Genomic DNA, 24,663 nt, shown 5'->3' with positions numbered 1-24,663 from the left:
AGAGCCGTGGCTGAATTTTTAAGGGTTAAAAACGGTTTATTTCGATTTTCTGCAAAACTATGTACGTATCCAACAAAAAAGAATTATATGGCAATGTTTTAGGTAATGAAAAGATCTATAACTTTTTGTGGTTTTCTAACATAACCTCAAAATTTTAATGAAAAATTCATATAACCAAATTTTTTTAGTTTTTAATTTTATTCTGTATACAAAAATTTTTTTTTTTACACGAAATTTGATGTAAACTTAACTTCTTCTGACCCTCACATTTTTTCTCCTTATATTGATCGAATGACTGTATATCAATCAAAAAATCTCAAATCAAAATTTCGGAATTTTTAAAAGCGTCCGTAGGCTTTATGTTTCCTGAAATATGCATTACTACCGTAAAAACATAGTTGAACTACCGTCATTTTTAACTAGTCCCGAACTAGTCCAAAAGAAACTAGTACTGGTTTTCTTTCAAAATGTTCCTCTTGAATGAAAAACTCAATAATATTTAGAATTTTCTATGATCCACCGTTGTTTCGATTTTGGACTAGTCTTGAGCAAGTCTATATGGAACTGGTACTTTTTCTATTAATTTTAGGAACTATTGATATCACATTTAGTAGATAAGTTACATATCAAAATGAACACAGTGGAACAAAAACCAAAATTAGCTTTCTTTTCTAGTTTAACATTTTTTCGAAGCCTTAAGTTTACTTCGAAAGTAGTAGTTTCAAAACGCAAAAAAAAATTAAAACAAAATCTCAAATGATAATTATTTTTTTTTTCTTAATTTTAAAATGTTTCCAAATTTTTTGTTTTTAATTTTTTTTAATTTAATTTAAATGCAAATTTTAACAAACAATAATAAATTATCCCGATTGAAGTTAATCAATCCAAACTATTATTCTCCCAGCAGGGTTTGAACAGAAACCAATTAACATACTTCTCTCGAGCATATAAAAATAATTTCTTACATATATGAACATGTATAAATGGTTTCCATATATATATATATACCACTGTGTCTCCATGCATTCGCTTGGCTCGATAATTTTTGTGGCTGTCGCATTCTGGGTGAGGTTTGGTGGCGGCATTGATTGCTTATAACAGGTGTTAATATGTCTACTTGTCCGCATGTTATTTATTTGCCTCGACGAGAGCAGCCACACACAGTTACGTACATAGATCTCCAGTAATGTTACCCGGCATGTTGCATGTCGCTGTTGTTGTACGCTTAAAATGGTGCTGCTAATTGGCGGCGGTTGGTCATTGGAAAGTTTATGCAATGAAAAAATGCAGCGGAACTCTACAAATACAAACAATTAAGTATATTCCCGTTATATCATTCAGAATTTCGTTATGCAACAAAGTTGTGAGCATTGTCGCCAGCGTAGTATGAAAGCAACGTGGATATGTTGCCAAGGTGCGTGACTAAAACAGTTAGCATAGAACTTCGAAACCAATCATAATCTTAGTGTTAAGTGTTTTAGTTGATAGACCAGCTCTGAGATTTGCAAAAAAAAAAATATTAAACGAGTGTTTCATAGTGGTCGATGTTATATAATTATTACATTGATTATTATTCTATAAAATTTAAAATTTAGAAGATATTCATTTAAGTATGTGTTGTGAGAATGTGAGAAAGCAAATTACTGACTTTATGTATTCATCGACGGCAAGAATAAGTTATTTATGCTAGGTCCTTCCAAAAAAAATACAAGAGATTTGTTAGAAATAATTTTTGTCGATGCCGCGAGGGTTAAGCATTTTCGGTATTTATAAATCGCCTGAGCCCCAGCTTCTCTTGCTAAGATTTATTCAACATTTGATCTCAAGGTTGTATTTTTAATATTACGAGTATGTTCTTACCTATGTCGTAGCCATATGTACTTATTCCTTTCTGGCATGATCGAAAAAATGATTTATATCCCCGTAATAATGTTTATAGAATGGCAATCTCTTATAAGAAAATCCATGTTTTTATATCAGATTTAGAGTACCACTTCATCTCATCAATAATAAATTTAAAATATATTACTCGCTTTGTTGTTCTTCAGACGGGTAATTGCTATTCGAACTTCTTCATGATCAGGCAATGGAACGTCTGTTCTATTGTCATCGATTAGGGAATCGTTTTCAACACCTCCTAATGTTATGCTTTTACTGCCATTCAACAGGTTGGAGATATGTTCCCTCCATAATTTCAGTATTCTCTGTACATCAGTCCCTAGATCACCTCTGAGAGTTTTACAAGATTATGCTCCGGTCTTGAAACCTTCCGTTAATCGACGCATCTTTTCGTAGAATTTTAGAGGATTACCCCTGCCGGCCAGCTTGTCAAACTCATCGGACTCAACCATTTCGGTCTCTCTCTTGTTTTCCTACAAATGCGTCTGGCTTCCATCTTCAACTCTCGGTATCTATTCCATCCCACATACATATATTAAATACCAAATTGTGTTTATCAAACTGACTGAAAAGTAAACTAATAATTTGGTGTCCTACCTTATTATTAATTATCAGAAATACATTCATTCTAAAAACAAATAATTGAAATCTTATGCCAGTATTTTTGAAATAAATATAAGAAAATAAGAGGAAAAGTAATTTATGGCGATTTCGGAGGTCGGAACTTAAAACGTTGGATCACGATTTCCAGAACAGCGACCAATTTTATTAAAAAAAGTCACATGGCAAAGTTGCAGGTAATAAAAAATCTATAGCTTTTATGCAAAAATTTCTTTCATATAATTTCAAAATTCATGTGTAAAATTCAAGCTTATAACCTGTACAGGTTATTATAAGTTTGCCATGAAATCTGTAACACCGGGAAGGAAACGTCGGAGACCTTATAAATACATGTATAAATGATCAGCGTGATGAGCTAAGTCGATTTAGTCATGTCCATCTGTCTATTCGACCGCCTGCCCGTTTGTCTGCATATACGCGAATTAGTCCTTCAGTTTTAGAAATATAGATCTGAAATGTTGTAAACGTTCTCCTCTTCAAGAAGCTGCTCCTTTGTCAGGATCACCGATATTGGACCACTGTACCATATATTTTGGCACATAAACCGAATAAGCGGAATCAAGAGCAGAAGAGTGGAAAGATTTTGTATTTAATAAGCTATATTCACTATAGTAAAGCCATGGCATAGAAACTAAATGATCGGAATGACTTGCTTGTAGTCTTTAGGATGCCTGCGCTTTATAATTTCAACAGACTCGCTGGGCTCACTATCGATACTTCTTCCAGTGTATTATACTGTGGAGAGTCGAGATGCTTACAGCATGGTCTTTCCAATGTGGAACAAGTGCACAATAGAACGATTTAAATAAAGCTGCTTGTTAGCATTTGATATCTGATGCGTAGTAGAAGCTGTAAGAAAGTGGTCTTAAATCGAATTTTAGCAGGAAAATATGACTGAAATTCCTGGTAATATTCAACCTTTTTTTTTCAACAGAAGATCATTGAACACACAACATCGTATAGTAATGGCTAAGTTTATGTTTTATACCGGAGAATGCCGGAATCACTAAGTGGGGTATTTGTATTCTCAAAACTTGTTTTTTTTTTTATGATGAAACACTATCTATAAATTAGTTAAGCTAATTTTGAGGCACTCTAAAAATATATTTTCTTTTTATTTTAACATATTTTTCAACATTAAAGCATTTCCTACATATTGGAGCAAAGCTAAGAAATCAAACCCTGAAGTCGCAAGAAAAATATTTCAAAATAAATTCATGAAATAATTATCATAAAATGTTTATAACTCATTATTGACACATTACTTTGATTGTTTAACACATTCAACTCTACCACAAAATTCAGGCTTACACGCCATTTCACATACTCTGCTATGTTTTAATAAAGTTATTGCCATTTTTCCAGCGCACGTGCTTCTATTTTCGGGTAATTATTTCAGATATTCCTCAAATGTTTCTGATATTTCTTTAATTATGCATTTATATGCACACAGTTTACTTTCCAGTGTATGACAGATGCGTGATAGTTGAACATAAAGTATGTGCAACTATTTTGCCAAATTATTTGATATGCGCCACCGATAGATTCACCAACTAATTGCGTTTATATAATTACTGCTATTAGGAATATTTATTGTCGAACTTGAATTTTCGGCATGAATAATGCAGCGATTAGGCGGATGTGAATATCGAAATCGTGTTGTTTATCATTTTCACTATTTATAAATACATTTATTTTTATTTATTGCACATAGCATACAGATGTGCGGAATTTTAAATACAATGAACTAAACGTAATTGATTTTGCTGTGGCTGCGATGCGGACGCCGACGCCAGCGCTGCACCGGTGGGCTGGTGCTGATGGCAAACTGTGATTGATTAGGCAAAAGGCGTTGCACGCGTGTATAGATCGCAGATCTGCGACTACAACAACACTAAGCACGCGCAATGAATCATTTCGGTGGATTTGCGAATATGGCGCGCAAATCGATTGTAAATCAAGTGGTGATGCGCCACTAGGCAGCTGAATGAGCGCCTGCAGCGCAGCGTTGTTGTTGCTGTGAGTGGCGCTAAGCTGACTTCGTAGACACTTGTGCGTGTGTATGTTTGTGTTATAGCGGTGTAACTACGTAATTTATTGTCCGCCGCGGAAGATTTTCTACTGCTTTAAATGCGTTTACTCATACTCGTATGACGTAGTGTTTATTTGTGCACATTGCGCTGAGCTTCTGCGAGTTAACTGCTGGCACTTAACAACTCGTTGCAATTTGGCGAATTCGTCTAGCCGAGTGATTGCAAGCGCGCACAGCTGCATTTCATTAGAAGCAAGACGACAACTTTCTTTCTTTTTTCCTATTTTTTTTTAGTTTTTGTTGTGTTGCTGGCAGATGAGCATTCAACTTAAAATCTTTCTGTGTTAATGACTAATCGGAGGGATTTTTTTAACCACATGCTAGCTAACGATCGGACATAATACGTAGCAGCGAGTAGCCAGTTATTGTTCAGCTGCAATTTTTTATTGCATTTGTAGCATAAATTCCATGCTGTTGCAAATTTCTGCAAACGCGGCAGACGAAATCGCCAATGCCGGCAGTTTTAATTGTATGTGTGCTGTGATGCGCACAGTGAGTTTTTTTTTGATTACGATAAAGTTAAATTTTTTTGTAGAGTTCATTATTATTGAATAAAAAATTGTGTTCAATATTAATATTGTGTTAATATATTTTTAAGCATTTTTTAATAGTTTTTTTCTTGTTTGATTTTTATTTTTGGCCAAACAAAATTTCTTTAAATATTTAATTTTTTTACATCATTTTGTATATGATTTAATTATATTTTTTTTAATTTTTTATTTAATGATTTTTGTAAATATTTTTATCATAATTTTTGTATTAATAAAATTATTAAAAATTTGATTTTTTATTTAAATTTTTTTAATCATTTTTTTAATAATTTTTTTTTTAATAAAATTTTTTTAACAATCAAAAATTATTATTATTTCAGTCAAAAAGTCATTAAAAGCTTAATTTTTTTAATTACTCTTAATCACTTTATTTAAAAAAAATGTTAATAATTTAATCAATTTTTTATTAAAATATTATAAAAAATTTCATTTTTTATTAAAATTCTTTTTTAAATTTTTTTATAATTTTTTAATAAAATTATAAAAAATTTAATTTTTTATTAAAATTCCTTTTAATATTTTTTTTTTAATCTTTTAATCACATGTTTGAATAAAAATTTTTAACAATCAAAAATTATTATTATAAAATTTTACATTTTTTTGATAATTTTGATTTTTAGTCAAAAAATTGTTAAAAGTTTATTTTCTTTTTAATTACTTTTAATCATTTTATTTAAAAAATTTATAAATTTTTTTTAAGTTTATCAATTTTTTTATTATTAAAAATATTAAAATTTTGATTTTTTATTAAAATCATTTTTAATAAAAGTTTTTAACCACCAAAAATTATTATAAGTTGTTTTTGTTGTTTTTTTTTTTAATTTACGATTGTGATTTTTAGGCAACAAATTATCAAAAGCTTAATTCTTTTTAATTACTTTTAATCATTTTATCAAAAAATTATTACATTTTTTTTTGTTTTTAATCATTTCTTTACCGAAACTTTTAGCAATAAAGAATTATTTTCAAATTAAATTATAAAAAATAAAAATTTTGTTTTAATTAATTAATTTTTTTGTTTGCTTACAATTTTTTACATTTTTTATTGTTCTTTCTTATTTGAATTGGATGCTTCGACAAAGAATAATTAGGAAAAAATTTATACAATTATTTCATCTTTTAACAAATTTTTAAACTTTTTTAATTCCATATTTTTGATATTTAGGCGAAAAATTATTAAAATTTTGATTTTTTTAATTTTTTTTACCGTAATCACCCCACTGTGCCACATTAACATTAGCCGTTGCTTTAGTATTTGCATTTGCAACATTTAATTGCATTTGCTACTTGAAACTCTGCAGCAGTCCTGTTGCTGCTGTCATTTGCTGTTGATGGTCAACGCTTACAATATCATGCTGGAAGTTATTGCATATTCGTGCAGTTATTTTTAGTCGCTGACACTCAGCCAAGTTAGCAAACGCTATTGCGTTGCTAATACTTTTGTTCTGCGGCTATCTTTATTACTTATTCTTTGCTTGTTTTTTTTCTTTTCATTTTATTCTTAACCCGGAATTTAATCTTTATTTGTTTTCATAATTTAAATGACCAGCAAAGTTTGTTGTTTTCATTATTGTTTTCGTTAGTTTATAATATGGTAAACACGCTGCTTTATAGAGAATTAATTATTTAATTACCCAGCTACGTCTTTATGGATAGGCATGAATTTGCAGCGAACAATGGCGGCGTGAAAACTGGCTGCGATTTTATGTTAGGAAATATACTATCAAATTTCACGGTTCAACAATTTTTAGTTGCAATCAAAATTGCTGGTATTCGAAGAGCTGCATTTCATTTTTAATAACTGTCTTAAATTCTATTTTATCACAACGCAAGGACATTGCGCTAGAAGAGTTTCTTTTAGAGCTGAAGATATAGTGGTTATAAATTTGTCATAATGCATAAGTGTTTCAGAATTCGAATATGCATGAACGTATATTTTGTAGGTGAGAAATTTGAAAAAGAATTCCAAAATATTGAATTTGAGCTCAGAATATAAAAAAATATTTTTTTAAACACAAAATTAACTATATGAAATAATACATTGTGTAGTCGAAAAAGTCTTCTCGTATTTCTAATCAAACTTCAACTTATTTTTTTATATTTATAATGAACTTTAATGAACCAAATATGTACCATTTTGGTCGACCACTTTTTGTAATTTTTCCGCTAGAGACATTATTCCATCAGTGTAAAACTTTTCTGGTTTCTCGGTGAAAAATTGCGATAAGTAATTTTCACAGGCTTCTCTTGAAGCCAACTTTACTCCATTAAGGGAGTTCTGCATTGATCGAAACAAATGGTATGTCCAATGGTGCAAGTTCAGGGCTATATGGTGGATGCAGCAAAACTTTTCAACCAAGTTCTCCCAGTTTTTGTCGAGTTATCATAGATGTGTGTGATCTAGCGTTGTTTCGATGGAAGACGAAGCCCTTTCTTTTGCTCAGTTCCGGCTTTTTTCGATTTATTGCTTCAATTTTATCAGTTGTTGACAGTAAAATGTAGAATCAATCGTTCGCCCAGACTGGAACAGCTCGTAGTGGATGATTCTTTCCCAATCCTACCAAGCAATCAGCATAACCTTTCGAGCCGTCAATCCTGGCTTTGCGATCATTTGTTGAGCTTTTCCACGCTTGGACTATGATCTTTTCGCACATTATTGTCGTATTTGATAAATTTTTCGTCTCCTGTTACCATTCGCTTCAGAAGTGATTCGATTTCATTACGTTTCAGCAAAGAATCGCAGATCTTAATTCGGTCCGACAATTCATGTGGTACCCTTCTTTTTGTAGCCAGCTTTTTTCACAACCGTTTGATGATGAATGTTAAGTTCCTGACCGATGTCATGGCTGCTTATGTGATGGTCGTGGTTAATCTTTCCCATAATTTCGACGACCTTTTCAACGATAGGTCGACCAGAGCGAGGTGCATATTTCACATAGAAATTTCCAGAACGGAAGCGAACGAACCATTGTTGTGCTACACGAACTGATACAGCATCGTCTTCATAAACTTCACTAATTTCATTGGTGGCTTGCGTGGCATTCTTCCTTTTTTCATACAACAAATTCAAAATGTAGCCAATTTATTTATTATTTTCACTTATTTTTGAACAGCTGTAACTTTTTTTTTAATTTCCCCGGATTTAATTTTTTGTTTAGTTTAATGAAGCTTAGAATCTCACCTTTCCAACAATATATGGTATGACACAATATATGTAAGTGATAGCACTGGAGAAAATACGAAAAGACTTTTTAAACTAACCAATATATGAACGTATGTTAGGGCGAGTCAACCAAAACCAATATATTTGTCGCTTAGTATTCTGAAAAAAATATTCTTAAACAGTTCTAAGAAATTCTTTCCAAGTATGAAACCTTAATTTCAACGGGAATGTCCTCGGCCGTATACATAGTTATTTTTTTGTTTTCTTATTAGAAAGACTCAAATCTCGCTGTCATAAGAATAATTATTTTTAACAAAAAAAAAAAAACACATTTTAAGGTAATTAATTGATCACACTAAATCCGTAATGATTACCTTGACCCATAAAATTTGTATTAATGAGACAGTTATAACATTCTATATCCTTATAATTGCCAATTTCAGCAGCAATAAAGCGTGTATAATGTTTTCAGAAAATTTTAATCAAACCAAGCTCATTCATGCCCTAGTGCTTCTATGTACTATAACTATGTATATCAAAGAGTGAGTGTATATAACAGCGCACAAAATCGATAATAGCAACTGTGATAATTGCAATCATTAAATTGAGTAGTAGAAAGTGTAAACTGCAGTTATATGAGTTTTCAGTTTTAACGAAAAGCGGCAGTGGTAAATGAAAATAAAAATTAAGCGTAGAAAATCAGCAGCCATGGTTATTTACTTTACTGATGCTTTACTAGCCTTTGAGAAGTGGAAACCAGTAAAAATATAGGTAATTTCGCGCGTTGGTTTGGAAATGCATATGTGAAGTAGATTCTGTGTGCTCGAAATAATTGTGTTGAAAGTTTGGACATTTTACTAAACAAATTTTATAAGTGAAATTTCAACGAAAATCTTGCTTTGAGCGCCTGTGTGGCGTTTACTCCGGATCACTTCGTCTATACATGAATGAAGTTCGTCGCTTAAGTTTTTTGTTGAATGAGAGCAATGCAGTGGAAGTTAATGTAAAATACATGCTTATTGTTGCTTTTGTTTTTATAGCGATATTCTCGGTTATAAAATCAATATGCGCCTAGAATCTGTTAATAGTCTTTTTAGCGAACTGCTTAAGTAAAGCACACAAAATTAGCCTGAAAGGCAAGCAGTCAACGCATTACACGCACCCTAAACCCCAACTGAGTCATCAAAATTGCTTGTGTGTATAATTAATTATGCTAAAAATTTAAATATTTTCCTACGGTTTTTATTTATGCAAGATATCGGCAAGAAATAAACCGTTAAGCTAGTTTAGCATATACGAACTGTAGCAAGCAAAAATCTAATAGAAATATCAAAAACAAAACAAAAAGGCAAAAACTACCAACAATGCGCCAAATACACGCTGGTTAACAGGTTATTGAACTGATTCGGTTATTGGGCTTGCCGCCGCTACCAGCGCGCCTCTGCTGCGGTTCTTGTGCCCGCTGAACTACATAAGCATATGCAAATACAACTAGCCGCTCTAACATAAAATATAAAAATATATTTATGAATGTGTGCCAGCAAGAGCAGGAGGCTCGCATTTAATTTGTTTTATGATTGTTGCTGCTTATGTTTTTGCTATGCATTAATTAATGCAAATGTTATTAATAAACAAATTGTCTACAACTGATCGGCAGTTTATGTGCTAATGTGACCGAACTAACAGTTCACCGCAGTCTTCGCTACATATTTGCATACACATTTACATATGCTTGCTAATAAATCTTCCCCTGCACCGCTAAACACCTTCCAGGGCAACTTTATCACAGCGCGATGTCGATAAAAATCTAAACACTTGCTTGTGCATATTCATGCATATGTATGTATGCTTGTTATTAGCGTGACTTGGCGTGAAAAATGTAACTTGCTTCGGACCATAATTGTAATTTATTTGTGTTGTATGGTTTTAGAGCCGCCGCGCGGATTCACTTCAGCTGACATAGATAATTAAGATTTTATAGCTGTTTTAATTGTGCGACTGCGAGCGGCAATGGGGCGGTCTGCTGTTATTCGCTCATTTAACGAAGTGTTGACATTTTAAATAGACATATGTACATTTAGCAAAATGTATTTATTGAAATTTGAAATTCGGTAATGCCTAAGGTGTTACCAACATTTTGATCATATATTTTATGGAAATTAGTATATTTTTAGTAATAAATAAAGGGCGTACTTATTAGTATTCGTTACTTTGGGAAAATTTTTCTTCGAAGCAAAGCTTGAATTTCATACCAAGAAGTTGCCTTGGAATGGTTGCTCTAATTAAGAACTATTAAGATTTTGAATACACAATCGATTAGCTGTAGAACATTGTAATGCAGCAATAATATTGTTTACTAAGATTTTAAGAAATGGTGTAAATATGTCATTACTTATTTACTAAAAGTACTGAAAATGCACAATTACTTCCAGCAGTTTCTGATATTTCAACACTGGTGTTAATACTAAGCTTGACAAGCATCAGTCTTTCAATTTTTTTTAATCACGAATTGTAAAATATTGAAAGGTCTGATTTCTTCATTATTAAAACGCACGTTCATTGATATACGAGTATTGGTGTGACATAGTGGGCTGAAACCACAAATGTAAACAGCATTTTTTGAGGATATTATGTATTCAAATTATATTTTATATGAATCGATTTCATGTAATGTGATATTTAGTGATGTTACATAAAAAGACAATATTTTTATGAAATAAAAAAGTATTTGGATATACGACAAGAATTGACTGCTTATGTACCATGGTAGCATCACATCACACAATTTCTCAACATAAATTTCTTGATTGGGGATTCCCTCAATGGGATGCAGTAGAGCTACACTGTTCCCTGATTAACATCCCCAAGAATTGATTTTTTCGCCACCGTGCTTCACGACAACTTTTATTCTTTTTATTTTTTCTTCCATCTTGACTAACACTGTTAGTCTCTGTTTCGTCACAAGAGACCACACATTTTCACTTGTGGACCTGACTATCAATAATGTTGTCTAGTGAATTTTTTCGACTTCTACTGAACCGATTTTGCTTTGTGTGCAGGTGCATTGTTGTGTAACAAAATTACTTTGCCGTTTCTTCTAGCCCACTCTGATCGATATAGTTCAAACTAATCATTTTTTTGCAGTCCATGCCAACTGTTGTCCCAGATTAACCCAAGATTTTCCCCGCTTAGTATTCTCAAAGTAAATCGATTTTTCATCGCCAATAATATTACGATGGAAAGCTGATTTTATTTCGTGTCGTTGAAGCAAAATTTCACAAATGTTTTTTCGGTTTTCCATTTGTCTTTCGTTCAAGTTATGTGACACCCATTTTCCACACTTTTACATCTTCCCCATAGCTCCCACCGCTCGTTCACAATAAATGTTCCCTACCAACACATTTGTATCTTAACGCTCACTTTATACCGATATTTAAATCATGTGATGTGATGACATCAAGTAATTCGTCGAATTATAAGTGTAAAGTGCTGATATCATTCAGATTTATAAGTAATATGAAAGAGTTCTGGAGCCATATGATCTCGTAAGGAATGTTAAATTAAATATTTTGTATCATATATTACATTATGACATCATGTGATTATTATTATTGGTATATTATACGATATTATACTATATGTTCAATAGTATTGTCTTTCTCATAATTTTAGTTTTTAGGACATAGGATCTTATTTGATTAAGCTCTAAGCGATATTCTCCTATGTAAGGCGAAGATATAGTTATTAGAATCTTTACACAATGCCTCTTTGGATCGTATGAGGTTGTTTTATACGATTTGACAAATGTTTTGAAATTATATTTAAATCACATGATGTCATAAATATTATAAAGTAATTTATTTTTATCTGATGCTGATATCACGTGACGTGAACAGATACAAAATAATGTGATGTGAATAAATTTTGACATCATATGACATTATCATGAGAAAAATGTATAACACATTGTAAAAAATTTAAGGGACTCACAACTTGTCTTAACGCATCTTAAACTCATAAAATTATAAATTTTTATACTTGTTTGAAATTATTGTTATTGGATTATAACTAATAACTGTATAAGACTGGGAAACTGTTAGATCACATGACGACTAAATGTCTACAAAGAGACATCAAAAAGTGCAAAGCGATGATTTGATGTCATTCTATTGGTAACAATGTTATAAAAAGCAAATTAAGAGCTATTTGAAATCAAAAATTTTAAACAACATGAGTTGAAAGTTGCCTCGAAAGATGTCATATTAGTGCTGCATTGCAGCAGAAATGATTAAAACTAAGATATAACATCCACTGTCATCTTGTATGAGGTTATGCTGTAAAGTGAGTTGTTGTTGTTAATTTGATTGAAAGCCGTTAAATAAATTTAGCCGTTAAGAATATAGCGCATAAGTGACGCATTTCTAATGACACTGACAGATATCAAAAGGCATCGTTTCAAATATTTATGATTTGTATAAGCACTAAAGAGCACATAGCTGACAGTGTTGGTAGATTGATATTCAAAATAACTTTTTTTATTACATATTTTTACAATTTTCAGAACATGAAAATAATTTTAAAATATTTTAAGGCAAAAATGCTAAATTTCCACTCAATTTTTTCACAATTTTTCTATTCGACCTCCTTGTAGCATTTAGCATTCCTCTACAAAATAAAAGTAGCAGATAATTTTTTTATGTTCTCAGTTATAAAGTTCAAGCGTTTATTTTAAATTAATTAATTTTAACACATTTTTTTTTTAATTTTCCAATAAAGTTCTTGTTTACCCGTTAAAAGACCATCAAGTCCATACTAACATTTTATTATTATTAGATTAGTTTTATGCCGGAATTTCCAACGCTGCCACTAGTAAGAAGTTTATTTCCAATTTTTTTCTCTTTCAATATCCGACCATTTCTAACCCGTTACAGTTGAGCGGTTTTATTTGCCATATGCTGTTAAGTGGCATTCGCCGAGAAATGTAATTGCACACATAAAAGGCTTAGAAAATTCGAACAAAGTGTTTAGCCTAATACTAAATGTAAGCACAAAAGATAAGCGGCGAGCTTCTTGCCAGAATTTCGCGGTTGCGGCGGCGGCGCAAAGGAAGCGAGAAAAAAATATTTGGAACGAATTTTGCTGTGCAGAAAATTTCGCGATACCCACGAGTGGCAAAATAGAAAATGAAACTAAACCTTTCTATTATAAGCTATATGAATTGGCTGAAGTTATCATTGTATACTGCTGTAAGTACGAGTATAATATAATATTGACATTCTAAGTATTTTTAGTTTAATTTTATAAATTAGTGGTGTTACAGAAAATTTTAGTTGCACTTTTTTTGATTTTTACAGTTTTGATTTGTCTTTTTTGTTTACTATTTTTTTAGAATGTCCTTTGCAGCGTAAATTTAACTTCACCGTTATAGTTAATTAGTACAAAGAACTAAAATGCTTATCTTTTAATTTCGTAAAATTTCCCAAACCATGCTTCACACCCGAATAAATGTGTACTCAAGAGAAAGTCACAGCAAACATTTGGTTCTTTGAGTAAATTCAGTGCAAGAAATGCGATATTAATTAAATGATTATACCAATTTTAATAAAAAAATACATAGCTTTTACAAATTTTACATGTAGGCGCTGATTCCAACTCTGTTCCTTGTAAAAAGGAGTGTCATGCAAAAATATATCGAATGACTTTTTTTTAATAATTCAATATTTAAATTACCGACAATGTCAATTCACCTAGTTATGGTATTTTTGCTTCGATGTTGCAACCAATGTATGACTGCGAATAATGTTAATTATTACAGTTAGTGTGATTAAACAATACTTCAATTAAGAAATTGTGCAAATTATAGTTATCAACAAAGCTACAAGACACGTTCAGCGATATTGGTTACTTAAATTTCGCAATAGTAAATAGTTAGTAAGCACTTTTGCCATTAAATAAACACAAGACAGCTTAATTTAGCCGCCATTGAGGATGCCAACATAACTTTCAAGTCAACATTTTTCGACTTGTATGAGTGCACAATTAATGTCTCACATGAAATATGGCGAACAGTGTACTCACTGATCACAGCAGGCAGGCAGGCAGGCAATTGACATAGTAATCAATAAATTCGGCTTTGATTGAAATCAGGTTAGCGCCACTTTTGCATACAGAAGTGCTGAAGTGTCACTCGACAGCGCACAACATGACAAGCCATTGGCCGGAGGCAATAAAAAACAATAACAAGATACGCATGCGCTTACTTGTAGTTACATAGAAACAACCAAAAAAGTCTTACAAGTATGCAAGATGAGGCGTAGGAAATGGCTTGCGCTTAGTTGGCGGCTTGCGCATGCGCCGACAAAGTCGTGGAAGATCTTTTTTTAATGCATGTTTTTTTTTCTGGTTACAAGGTATACTGGGCAATAAGCGATGATAAAATAGAGATAATAAACTGCACAGCTAAATGGGTCAGCGCAAAGGCGTCAGTCAGCAGTAGCGATAGCGCGCCGGCCTAGCACAACGCCTACCGGAGACACAGAAACGTTGGCGGCGGAGTGTTGCACTTGGCAATTAATGTCGCGAATTTTCAAGGCTTTCGAAATTTGCGAATGCAAAGCGTGCTTGATGTGTCGGTAAATTGTTGATTGAATGATTTTTATTTTTGTTTCTGCTTATGGATCTGCGCGAGCACGGGCGCTAATCCGTCTATTGCAATTTCGGTCAACTGCAACATCAAAAAATGCGCTTGTGGCATGTATAGGTGAATGTGTATATGTATGTGTGTGTAAGTATGAAAACACAGTGGGTCGATGGGTTAAATTGAAATTCTAATTATTTTTAAATATTTTTTTAGTTTTTTTAAATGTTATTTGAAAATAATTTATGATCAATAGATGGCGCTGTGAAGAAGTGAACAATTGAAAAAATAGTCTCTTCAAAAGTTGCAGCATAGAAGACTTTCTTCAGGGAAAAAATATAATTTTTACTTAAAAAATAGTGGAAACAAACAAAAATTCAAAATAAGATTGTTAAATTAAATTTCGAACAGGTGGCAACTTCGTTCTCAATATATTCTGTTTTTTTTACAAAACAAAAAAATACGAGGTATGACAATTAAGTAATAAGACTAAGATTATTCTACAACTCTGCCATCCGCTTCGAAGTTGTCCCCTCGGGCAGTCCCCTTGGACAGCGATTCCAGCGCGTTTTCCATGCTTCTTAACATTTCTGGAATGCTTCGACTGCGATGTCCGCGAGTCCCCTCGTTACGGCCGCCTGGATGTTCGTAATCGACTCGAAATGGGTTCCTTTAACCACCGATTTTGTTTTAGGAAACAAAAAAAGTCACAGGGTGAGATGTCGGGCGAATAAGGCGGCTGTTGCAACACGGCGATCCCTTTAGAATCAACAGGCGAACTAACTAAGCTAGAGCGATGGTACATATATCAATGGAGAGGGGAGGGATGCCGGAAAAAGAGAAAGGGAATTGCAAGGTCACAGGTTTACCACAAGCGCGGCAATAAAATCAGTCTCATTACTTAATTGTCAAACCTTGTACCGTTATTCAATATAAAGAATACAATATTTTTTGCAAACTAATTCTGCTAATTTGAGTTAAATGCATCACTGTGCTCAAGTCAAAAAGTTGCCATATTAAAATGTGGCAATAAAATTTAGCAATATCGAAATGAAATTAAATTAATGAGTGAATGCCCTACTTTAGTCTCCCTCTGCCTTCACATACATGTACCGACATATGCTGAAACGAGAAATTCTATTCGCGAATTTATATGCTTGTTTGTCAATAAATTCTTGAAGAATGAAATAAAGCTGTGAGGCGTAACGAAGCGATGTTCTGTGCTAGAATTAGTACTCTCGCTTTATTAGCCATTTCATTTTGCCAATATTGGCTTCTAATAGTTAGTTGCAGGCAGGCAAATGTAATGAAATGCGCGCAAAGAATTTACAAAAAATGTTTAAGAAAAATATGAAAGAATGCAGACACTTACTTTATTGTCAGTCATGCGCAAATGTACATACTTTTCTGTTTGTATATATGTATGTATGCATTTGGTGTGTAATTGAAAAAGAAATTATATACGCTTCGACCTTGCAACGGCATCTTTGATCGGCAGGTGAAAGCCGCGTTTGATTCTTTCTTCCACGAAACGTCACAGTAGCGTGGGTAAATTCTTTTTGTTAAATGCCAATAAAGCTGCGCTAATATTATATATAAAGTGTGGAACCGTGTAGATTGCAGATGCCAAAGCTATTTTTCAAAATCTTTTTAGTTTTTTATCACCGGTACGAATGTTAGTGTTGAAAATGTATTTTCGGTGCCTATATTGGATTTCCAAGAAATTCTAAAATAACTAAAAATAAATTGGTAATGTGCTCTGGTTGTTTAAGAATTTCTTTATGAGAGAAATATGCTTGTTCGATAGCAGTAGCAGCTCTTTTTTCTGTAGCAAGCGTGTACGTCAAGCCATGTTTGCGTCCGAATCATGCCCTGATTCAGGTTTCTTCGGGCTTCCTCTGTGTCTCGAACTGTGATTACTGCTGATATGTCGTCCGCGTAGCCATTTAAACATGATTCGTCTGGAATTTTAAGTTTTAGTTGTCCATCATTTCTAATGTTCCACATGTCTGGGCCAAAAATGGACCCTTGTGCTGCTCCCGAACTAACTTCTACTTATCGTGATCCCTCTCTAGTTGGGTACAGCAGTTTCTTGTTACTAAGAACACAGCATTGAGGTAATCATGGATTCTAAAATTTTTTTCTTAAGCGTCCATCATGTCCGCCCATCTCGCGCTTCAAACATCTAAAATCGCCAACAGAACTATTTGCTTGTATTTGTGGCATCTACTCTGTGCGAGAGTCCGTTAGATTCATTAATAGCCGCTTCCAGTCCAAGTTTAAGTAGTCTTTCAAAGAGTTTTCCCGCTGTGTCGAGCATGCATAGTGAGCGGTATGCTGATGGTATGCTGGGATTCCCTTTTCCCTTGCTGATTAGGACAAGTAGTAGTTCCTTCCAATATTCCAGCTTTGAAACAGGGGTTGTACATGTTTAAGAGTTGTGCGGGTCGTTCTGCGTCGATTATTTTGATTTCTGCTGGGATTCAGTCCGAACTGGGCAATTTGTTAGTTTTGACATTGGCAACTGCAAATTGCAGTTCCTTGAGGATGAACTGGTGAATTTCCGAACGTATAATAACCTGTTCTGGTTCACCTGCTCCTTTTTCGTCCATTAAAAAGAGTGCGTTAACGATGCCATCCGTTTTGGCAGTGTTTAATTTAGGTGGTTTAGTTCGAGCTCCAAGTTTCTTCACAACTATTTTTATTTATACCCGAATTTCCAGGGATTTTGGTTATCATCCTCGAGTAGTTGCTCCAATTTTCCTCTTTGTTTGCCTCAATGGCATGCTTAAGGTCCTTTTTCGCCGCTAATTTAGTCTTTATACTTTTGCTTGACATTTAGTAGAGTCTCTTATCCAATTATACAGCATCATGAATTTTCAAATTGTAAAGATTATCGCTAAATATTTTTAGTATAAGATTCAGTTATTAATGAGTTCTAATATTTGTTTCGTATTTTGTCAATAGTTGTCGTTGCAGTCGTATATCTACAGCGCTACCAATCAAAATATGTCATACAATATAGTGTTGGAAAGGTGAGATTTTAAGCTTTATTTAATAAAATTATTAAATTCGGGGAAATTGAAAAAAAAAAATTACAGCTGTTCAAAAATGAATGAAAACACTAAAGAAATTCGCTATATTTTTAAAAAAAATGAAGAATGCCACGCAAGCCACCAATGAAATTTGTGAAGTTTACGCAGACGATGCTGTATCAGTTCCTGTAGCACAACAATTATCGCTCACTTCTGTTCTGGAAATTTCGATGTGAAAGATGGACCTCCCTCTGGTCGACCTATCGCTGAAAAGTCGATGAAATTATAGAAAAAATTGACCAGTACCGTCACATAAGCAGCCACATCGCCAAGGAACTTAAAATTCGTCATCAAACGGTTTTGAACCATTTAAAAAAGGCTGGCTACAAAAAGAAGTAAGGTTATGCTGAATGTTTGTTGGAATTGGTAAGGAATCATCCACTATGAGCTGCTCCAGCCTTGGTCGAACGACTAATTCTACATTCTAATGTCAACAACATCACATATTCGATGCCTCGGCAAAAACTGGGAGAGCTTGGTTAGGAAGTTTTGATGCATTCACCATATAGCTCTGACCTTGCACCATCGGCCTACCATTCGTTTCGGTCAATGCAGGAACTTCTGAGTAAAGTTAGCTTCAAGAGAAGCCTGTGAAAATTACTTGTCGCAGTGTTTCACCGAGAAACCAGAAAATGTTTACACTGATGGGATAATGTCTCTAGCGAAAAAGTGGCAAAAAGTAGTCGACCAAAACGGTGCATGTTTGGTTCATTAAAGTTCATTATAAATATAAAAAAAAATAAGTTGAAGTTTGATTAGAAATACGAAAAAACTTTTTCGGCTACCTAATATTATTGAGTCATTCCACAACTCCCACAAAAAATTTTTATGGAATTTTATATAGACAACGCTGAAAAAAAGTATATATTTTTGGAATGTTAACAAGAAAAATTGAATGCAAGCTTTATGGGTACAGAGGAAAAACTTCCATGAAGTATTCAAATTACAAAAATGATAAAAATGCAAATATATAAAGAATTTTAGTTTAATATTATAGCTGAATAAAAGAGTAAAATCAAAAAAATTTAATAGTTAGTTATATTTTCATAAATTTTAACTGATCTAAGCAAAATTTTTTTTTCTAAAATTTCGAAACAGTCACGTCAAAGTAGTGAATTTAAAAGTCTAAGCCCCTTATAACATATAAATATGGCAATATAATAGCAATCAACACAAGTAACTCCACCAACCAAAAAGTATTTTGGTTGCCTGCTTTCTTCCCAATTCAAATTTACCCACTATAAAATTTGCAAATAAAAGACTTAAGACACGAACTTGCCATCAGCCACTCGACTGATATTTTCATTAGCATACTTCACTTTAAAACTTTGAAAAGCAAACATATGTGTAAAAAATATATATGTAGATATTCAATGTAATTCCGTTAATTTGCTTGCTCATTCGCGCCTTATCAACATAAATGTTGTTATTTAATCTCATTAATAACCTTTTTCCATTAAAACGGTTAAGAACTTTTCACGTGAACGCTATCAAAAATTTAATATCAAAAATTCACACTCCATTTTCATTTAAAGCAGAGGCAAACGATTAAATGCTTGTAAGCTTGCGATCAACGAACGATTGTCGGTAGCGATAGGGAGCGATGGCATTGACCCGGACGCCAAAGAGCACCCATCTCAGTATAAGTCTCAGTATAATTCACTAGGCATTAGTAAGTAGTTGCCATATATGTATGTGCGTGTGTGTTGGTGTGCACTTAAGTGTGATCATCTGTGCGTAAGAATTTCGCATAAAAACAAAGATATTTGATTTTAAAAGCTACCTCGCGGTATCGCTTGTGGACGCTGTAGTGTCTTTGGCTCTTTTCTTTCTTTCCTTCAGTGTGTGTAAATTTTGTGGCTATTAGTCAATGCCCTTTTCACTAGCGTGCGGATTTCCACCACGCAAAGTCAAACGCATGTACAGACAAACCAACGAGCAGTGAAATGTATAATCATACGCATGCTGGAAGACCCAGTAGGAAATGTTTTGCTAATTTGAGATATATTTTTAGTTGAAATTTTTTTTTTAATGTTTTCTTAAATTCATGTAGGGAGTATTTTTATGATCTCTTTGCAGTCATTTCAATGATTTAATTATTTTCAGCAAACGTTTTTTTAATTCTAAAAAATAATTTGGGATTCTACTCTTGCATTTTGTTGCTCAAAAAATTTTCAATCCATTTATTTTTGCCCAGAAATGCATTCCTTTTATTAATATTGAAGTCTGCGCACTTACTTCGATGAAATAAATATGCGCTTCTATTAGGCAAATATGAAACATGGCATTATGAGCTACAGCGACATCTACCGGGCTGAATGATTTGATTATTTGACTTACTGTAGTGAATTTGTGATCCAAGTATAACCTAATCATATATAAAATGTGTCATTCCAAAATATTTTGATAGCAGCGAAACCTATTGGAATGTATTGATTATTATGCAATGAATATGTAATGCGTAGAACAACGTTTCATCAAAAAAAAATTAAAATCGTTAACAGACATAATAATCAATATGATAACTAATGTGATAACCAATATGATAACTAATATAATAACCAATATGATAACCAATATATAACCAATATGATAACTAATATAATAACCAATATGATAACCGATATATAACCAATTTATAACCGAAACTAAAAAAAGAGATGTTACGGTATTTTGTATTTTAAGTGACGGTTGGATCTTTTAATATTTTTTTATGAATATCTGGACTTAAACTTCGGTGCTTTCATTCGAAAAAAGTCATTATCAAAATCGGTTCAACCGTTTTAAAAAAGATCTCTTGATTTTGATTACTATTTATTAACTTTTATTAAATTATATTGAATCGACTCGCCGAAATTCCTGCAGGGTACAGTCTCTAACCATCCAGTTAGTTAGTCACTTCTATTCATTTTGCTCCTGGGCTCGCACGCACTTCTGCCAAGAAAAAATGGAATGTATTTAGCAAGTCTTAAGCTAAAGGCGAAAAAAGTGCGAAGAGAAAGCAAAAGAAGAGTAACAGCTATATCATAACTTAATACAAAAAATATTAACTAGAATAGTAGCCAAATTGAATCAACATAAGCATAAGCAAGCAAGCAAAGCTAAGCATCATAATCTTGGCTTTTCCTTTGTATATCCCACGAATGATTTGTTGCTGTTGCCAAGTGTCTGCTCTCTTAAGCGCAATTAAATAAGAATAAAAGCGTGAATGTCATCATGCGAGATTCAATTAAACGATGTGCGAATGCACGAGAAAACTAATAAAATAGTAATAAACACTTTTAAGACACAACCCGGCACTTCCGTTGGGTTCATTAACCGACAGCAACAAAATTTTACCTTTTCTCAATTTTTCACTACCTTTTTCTTGCATTTTTTTTACTTATTCTATACGCTTTTATCAGCAATTTCGCTCTCCTTCCGCGCCAGGTAAGGCAGGTCACAGGAAGCCAAGTGGCGTTGGCTTGTTAAATACGGTGACACATTCGTACAAACTGGAGCAGTGCGGCGCTTTTAAGTTGAAAACGCCATAAAAAGTGTTTCCATTGAAATTGTATGCAAAAACAACAATTGCTTGCCAATTTAGCGCTGATTCGATCTTGGCAATGGCAACTTACATAAATTTACATTATATACAAACATAAATGTATATATGTATGCTTAATTGTGCTGCTGGCACGTTTCGTTAGGTTGTTGTTCATGTTGTTGTTTTTGTGTTTATACACTAAAATTGCCTTTTCGTTCTAATCATTATTCAATTGTTACGTTGCACAAATGTGGGTCAGTAATGCTTGTAATGAGTGTGCTTCAACATTTAGCTCGGCACATAAACACATAGTTATGTATATAAATGTAAAGCACGTGAGCGTGAGTTTGTTTAACGGCAATTGTGCGATAATTTATTTAATTACATTGATTTCGCACGATTCCTCTATTTTTAGCGTAGTTATAGCTGAAGCAATAGAATTTTTATTAGAAGTTATTTTAGAGATTGCCTGTGACATAATTATTTTTGTAAATATTGTTCTTAATATTAGGACAATCTTTTACATAAAACTTAGATTTTGAATTTACTACGCACAGAATGCAAAAAGTCTGGGAGAAGTTCGCTATTAATTACTAATGGCACTCTTGATATTTTTTATGGCCTGAACTTTTCGATTCTAGTTGTATCCCAACTCTTAAAATTCTCTAAAAACTCTAAATAATTCTGAATTACCTAACATAATAAACTTAGGCGCTATGGAGGCCTAAACACAAATTAATTAACCTCGAAAGTGAATTTTACATATATATAAAACAAGACCTCTCTCTCTCTCTCTGCATGCTCCTACTTGCTCTTGGGCATACGTTTATCTACGTTCGTCGATGTATACAATATGTTTTGTATCTTTAAATTAAAAATCGTTTTAGCTTTCACGATCAACGAGCAGCTGATCCTCAATGAAAAACTATCAATGGTAAGGCCAACATTCCCTGTTAGTTTTTGATGCTTTTACCGGATCAGTTGGGCCATTTCATCTACTTTAATATTTCAGAGTACAAGATGAGATTCACCACTGAAAATCTACAATTACTAATTTCTTCCCAGTTTCTATTTTCCTATCAAATGCTTCTACAGAAAAATTTATAAGTATACCGACTTTTTTATAGAATAACTTTCGACTTTCTTTTCTGTAGTATATTTCTTCATAGGAAGAAGGTAATGCAGTTATTTTAAGTGATATTTTCAGTAGAAGAACTTGGACGACCCCAGTGTGGGAAAAAACAATATAACGGGTGATCCAAGTAGTATTTCTTTCAGTAGCCGCTTTTTGACAATCTCGCGTGAGTTGCGTCAAAGTATCATATTATTTTTTTTTTTTGCAGAATTGTTTGGCATTTCATGTGTACTTCGCACTCTTCGCTTAACTTATGATCAACATAATCAGCCTAGTGAGCGTTCTATTCGCAACACCATCACCCATCTTGAGACCCAGCATTCATTATTGGATAATATTAGACCGAATAGACCACGTTCAGCACGCAGTGAGGAATATGTAGCAGCCGTAGTGAGAGTACACGAAGGACTGTGGAGAATCGATTCGGGGCCGTTCGCAGCAACTCGGACTGACGTATAGAACGGCTTGGCGCATTTTACATCGAGATCTTAAATTGAAAGCGTACAAAATACACTTTGTGCAAAAACTGAAATCACTCAACCTTCCCAAGCGACATCGCTTTATTCTATGGGTTTTTGAAAAGAATATCCGACATTTTCGAGACAGATTTTGTTTAGCAATGAGTCCAATTTCGGTCTTGATGGGTATGTAAAAAAGCGAAATTGCCGCATTTGGGATGTGGAACAACCTGAAGAGATTCGTGGTGTGGTTTGTGGACCGGTTGACACGTCGGTCCATATTTCTAGATGATGATGCTGGTAAAACATAACCGTCAGTGGCCACTGTCATAGCGCTATGATAAGCGACTATTTAATGACTCAAATTGAAGCTCGTGAAGACGACACCACTTCCCATATATCGCATCATTCAATGTCTCACTTCGGTGAGCAGATAATTCTACGTTCTAGCCCAGTTGATTGGCCGGCGAGATCGTGTACTTAATATCACTTTAGATTTTTTCCTGTGGGTATATGTAAAATCTAAAATCTATGCAGACAATCCCACTTCGATTCAGGTCTTAGAGGAAAACGCGTGATTATCATTCGCCAGTTACCAGCCGAAATGCTCGAACGTTTGAAAGAGATGATCTTAAATAAATAAATTATAAAGAATGTTCTTTTGAATGATAATAAAACTTTCTTCAAACCTCGAAATGGATCATCCTTTATAACACTTAGTTTGACAGTCTACTGATAAGACACAATACAAAGCTCCACGTGAATCGCCATCGCAAAGTACCGACTGTTCAAAATATTTAATGATGATTTCTATTGTTTTGGTACGATTTTCTTGTTATTTAGTTATTCCCATAGTATAGTTAACTAAGAAGAGAAATATTTTTTCATATATTTCGACCTTTTGGGATACTACTGTTGAATATTAAATAGAATTATAGCTTTGCACAGTTCTTCAACGTTCTGCCAAGAAATTATTTTTATCAAACAAGAAGAAAAAAAATATTATCTTTAGACTATTTCAATAGGCGCCCTGCGTTTACTTTTACAGACTGTCGAACTTGATCTTGGCCAAAAGCACATTCTGCTCAACAAGCAGTATTATATAATTTGAAATATTCCAAGCCTGGCACTAAATAAATAAACAAACAAGGGCTTAAAAAAGCAAAACTTATTGGAAATAAGCACTTTTATTTATAAATTCTGAAGCTATTAGGATTATGGGAGCAGTGGCCTCGTTACCTGGCGACAAAATTAATTGGAAATAAGGCTTCGCTATTGGCTTTAACTAATCCAGTCAGCACTTGAAGTAAAGCCGTTCCGCAAATATAAAAAAAAAAATCAATTTCTCAACTAACTGAACAATATAGCACATATAGGAACACAGACGCACATTGGAAATTTCGCTAAACCCGCGGTAGTAAGCTGGCTGTCGGATGCTGTCGACAGAAAACTTATCGTAATCACATCTGCAATTAATTTGACGCAT

Source organism: Bactrocera dorsalis, chromosome 2, assembly GCF_023373825.1.
Source record: "Bactrocera dorsalis isolate Fly_Bdor chromosome 2, ASM2337382v1, whole genome shotgun sequence".
In the NCBI taxonomy this organism is placed as follows: domain Eukaryota; kingdom Metazoa; phylum Arthropoda; class Insecta; order Diptera; family Tephritidae; genus Bactrocera; species Bactrocera dorsalis.
The sequence above is the reverse complement of the archived record's forward strand: the minus strand, read 5'-3'. Positions refer to the sequence as shown.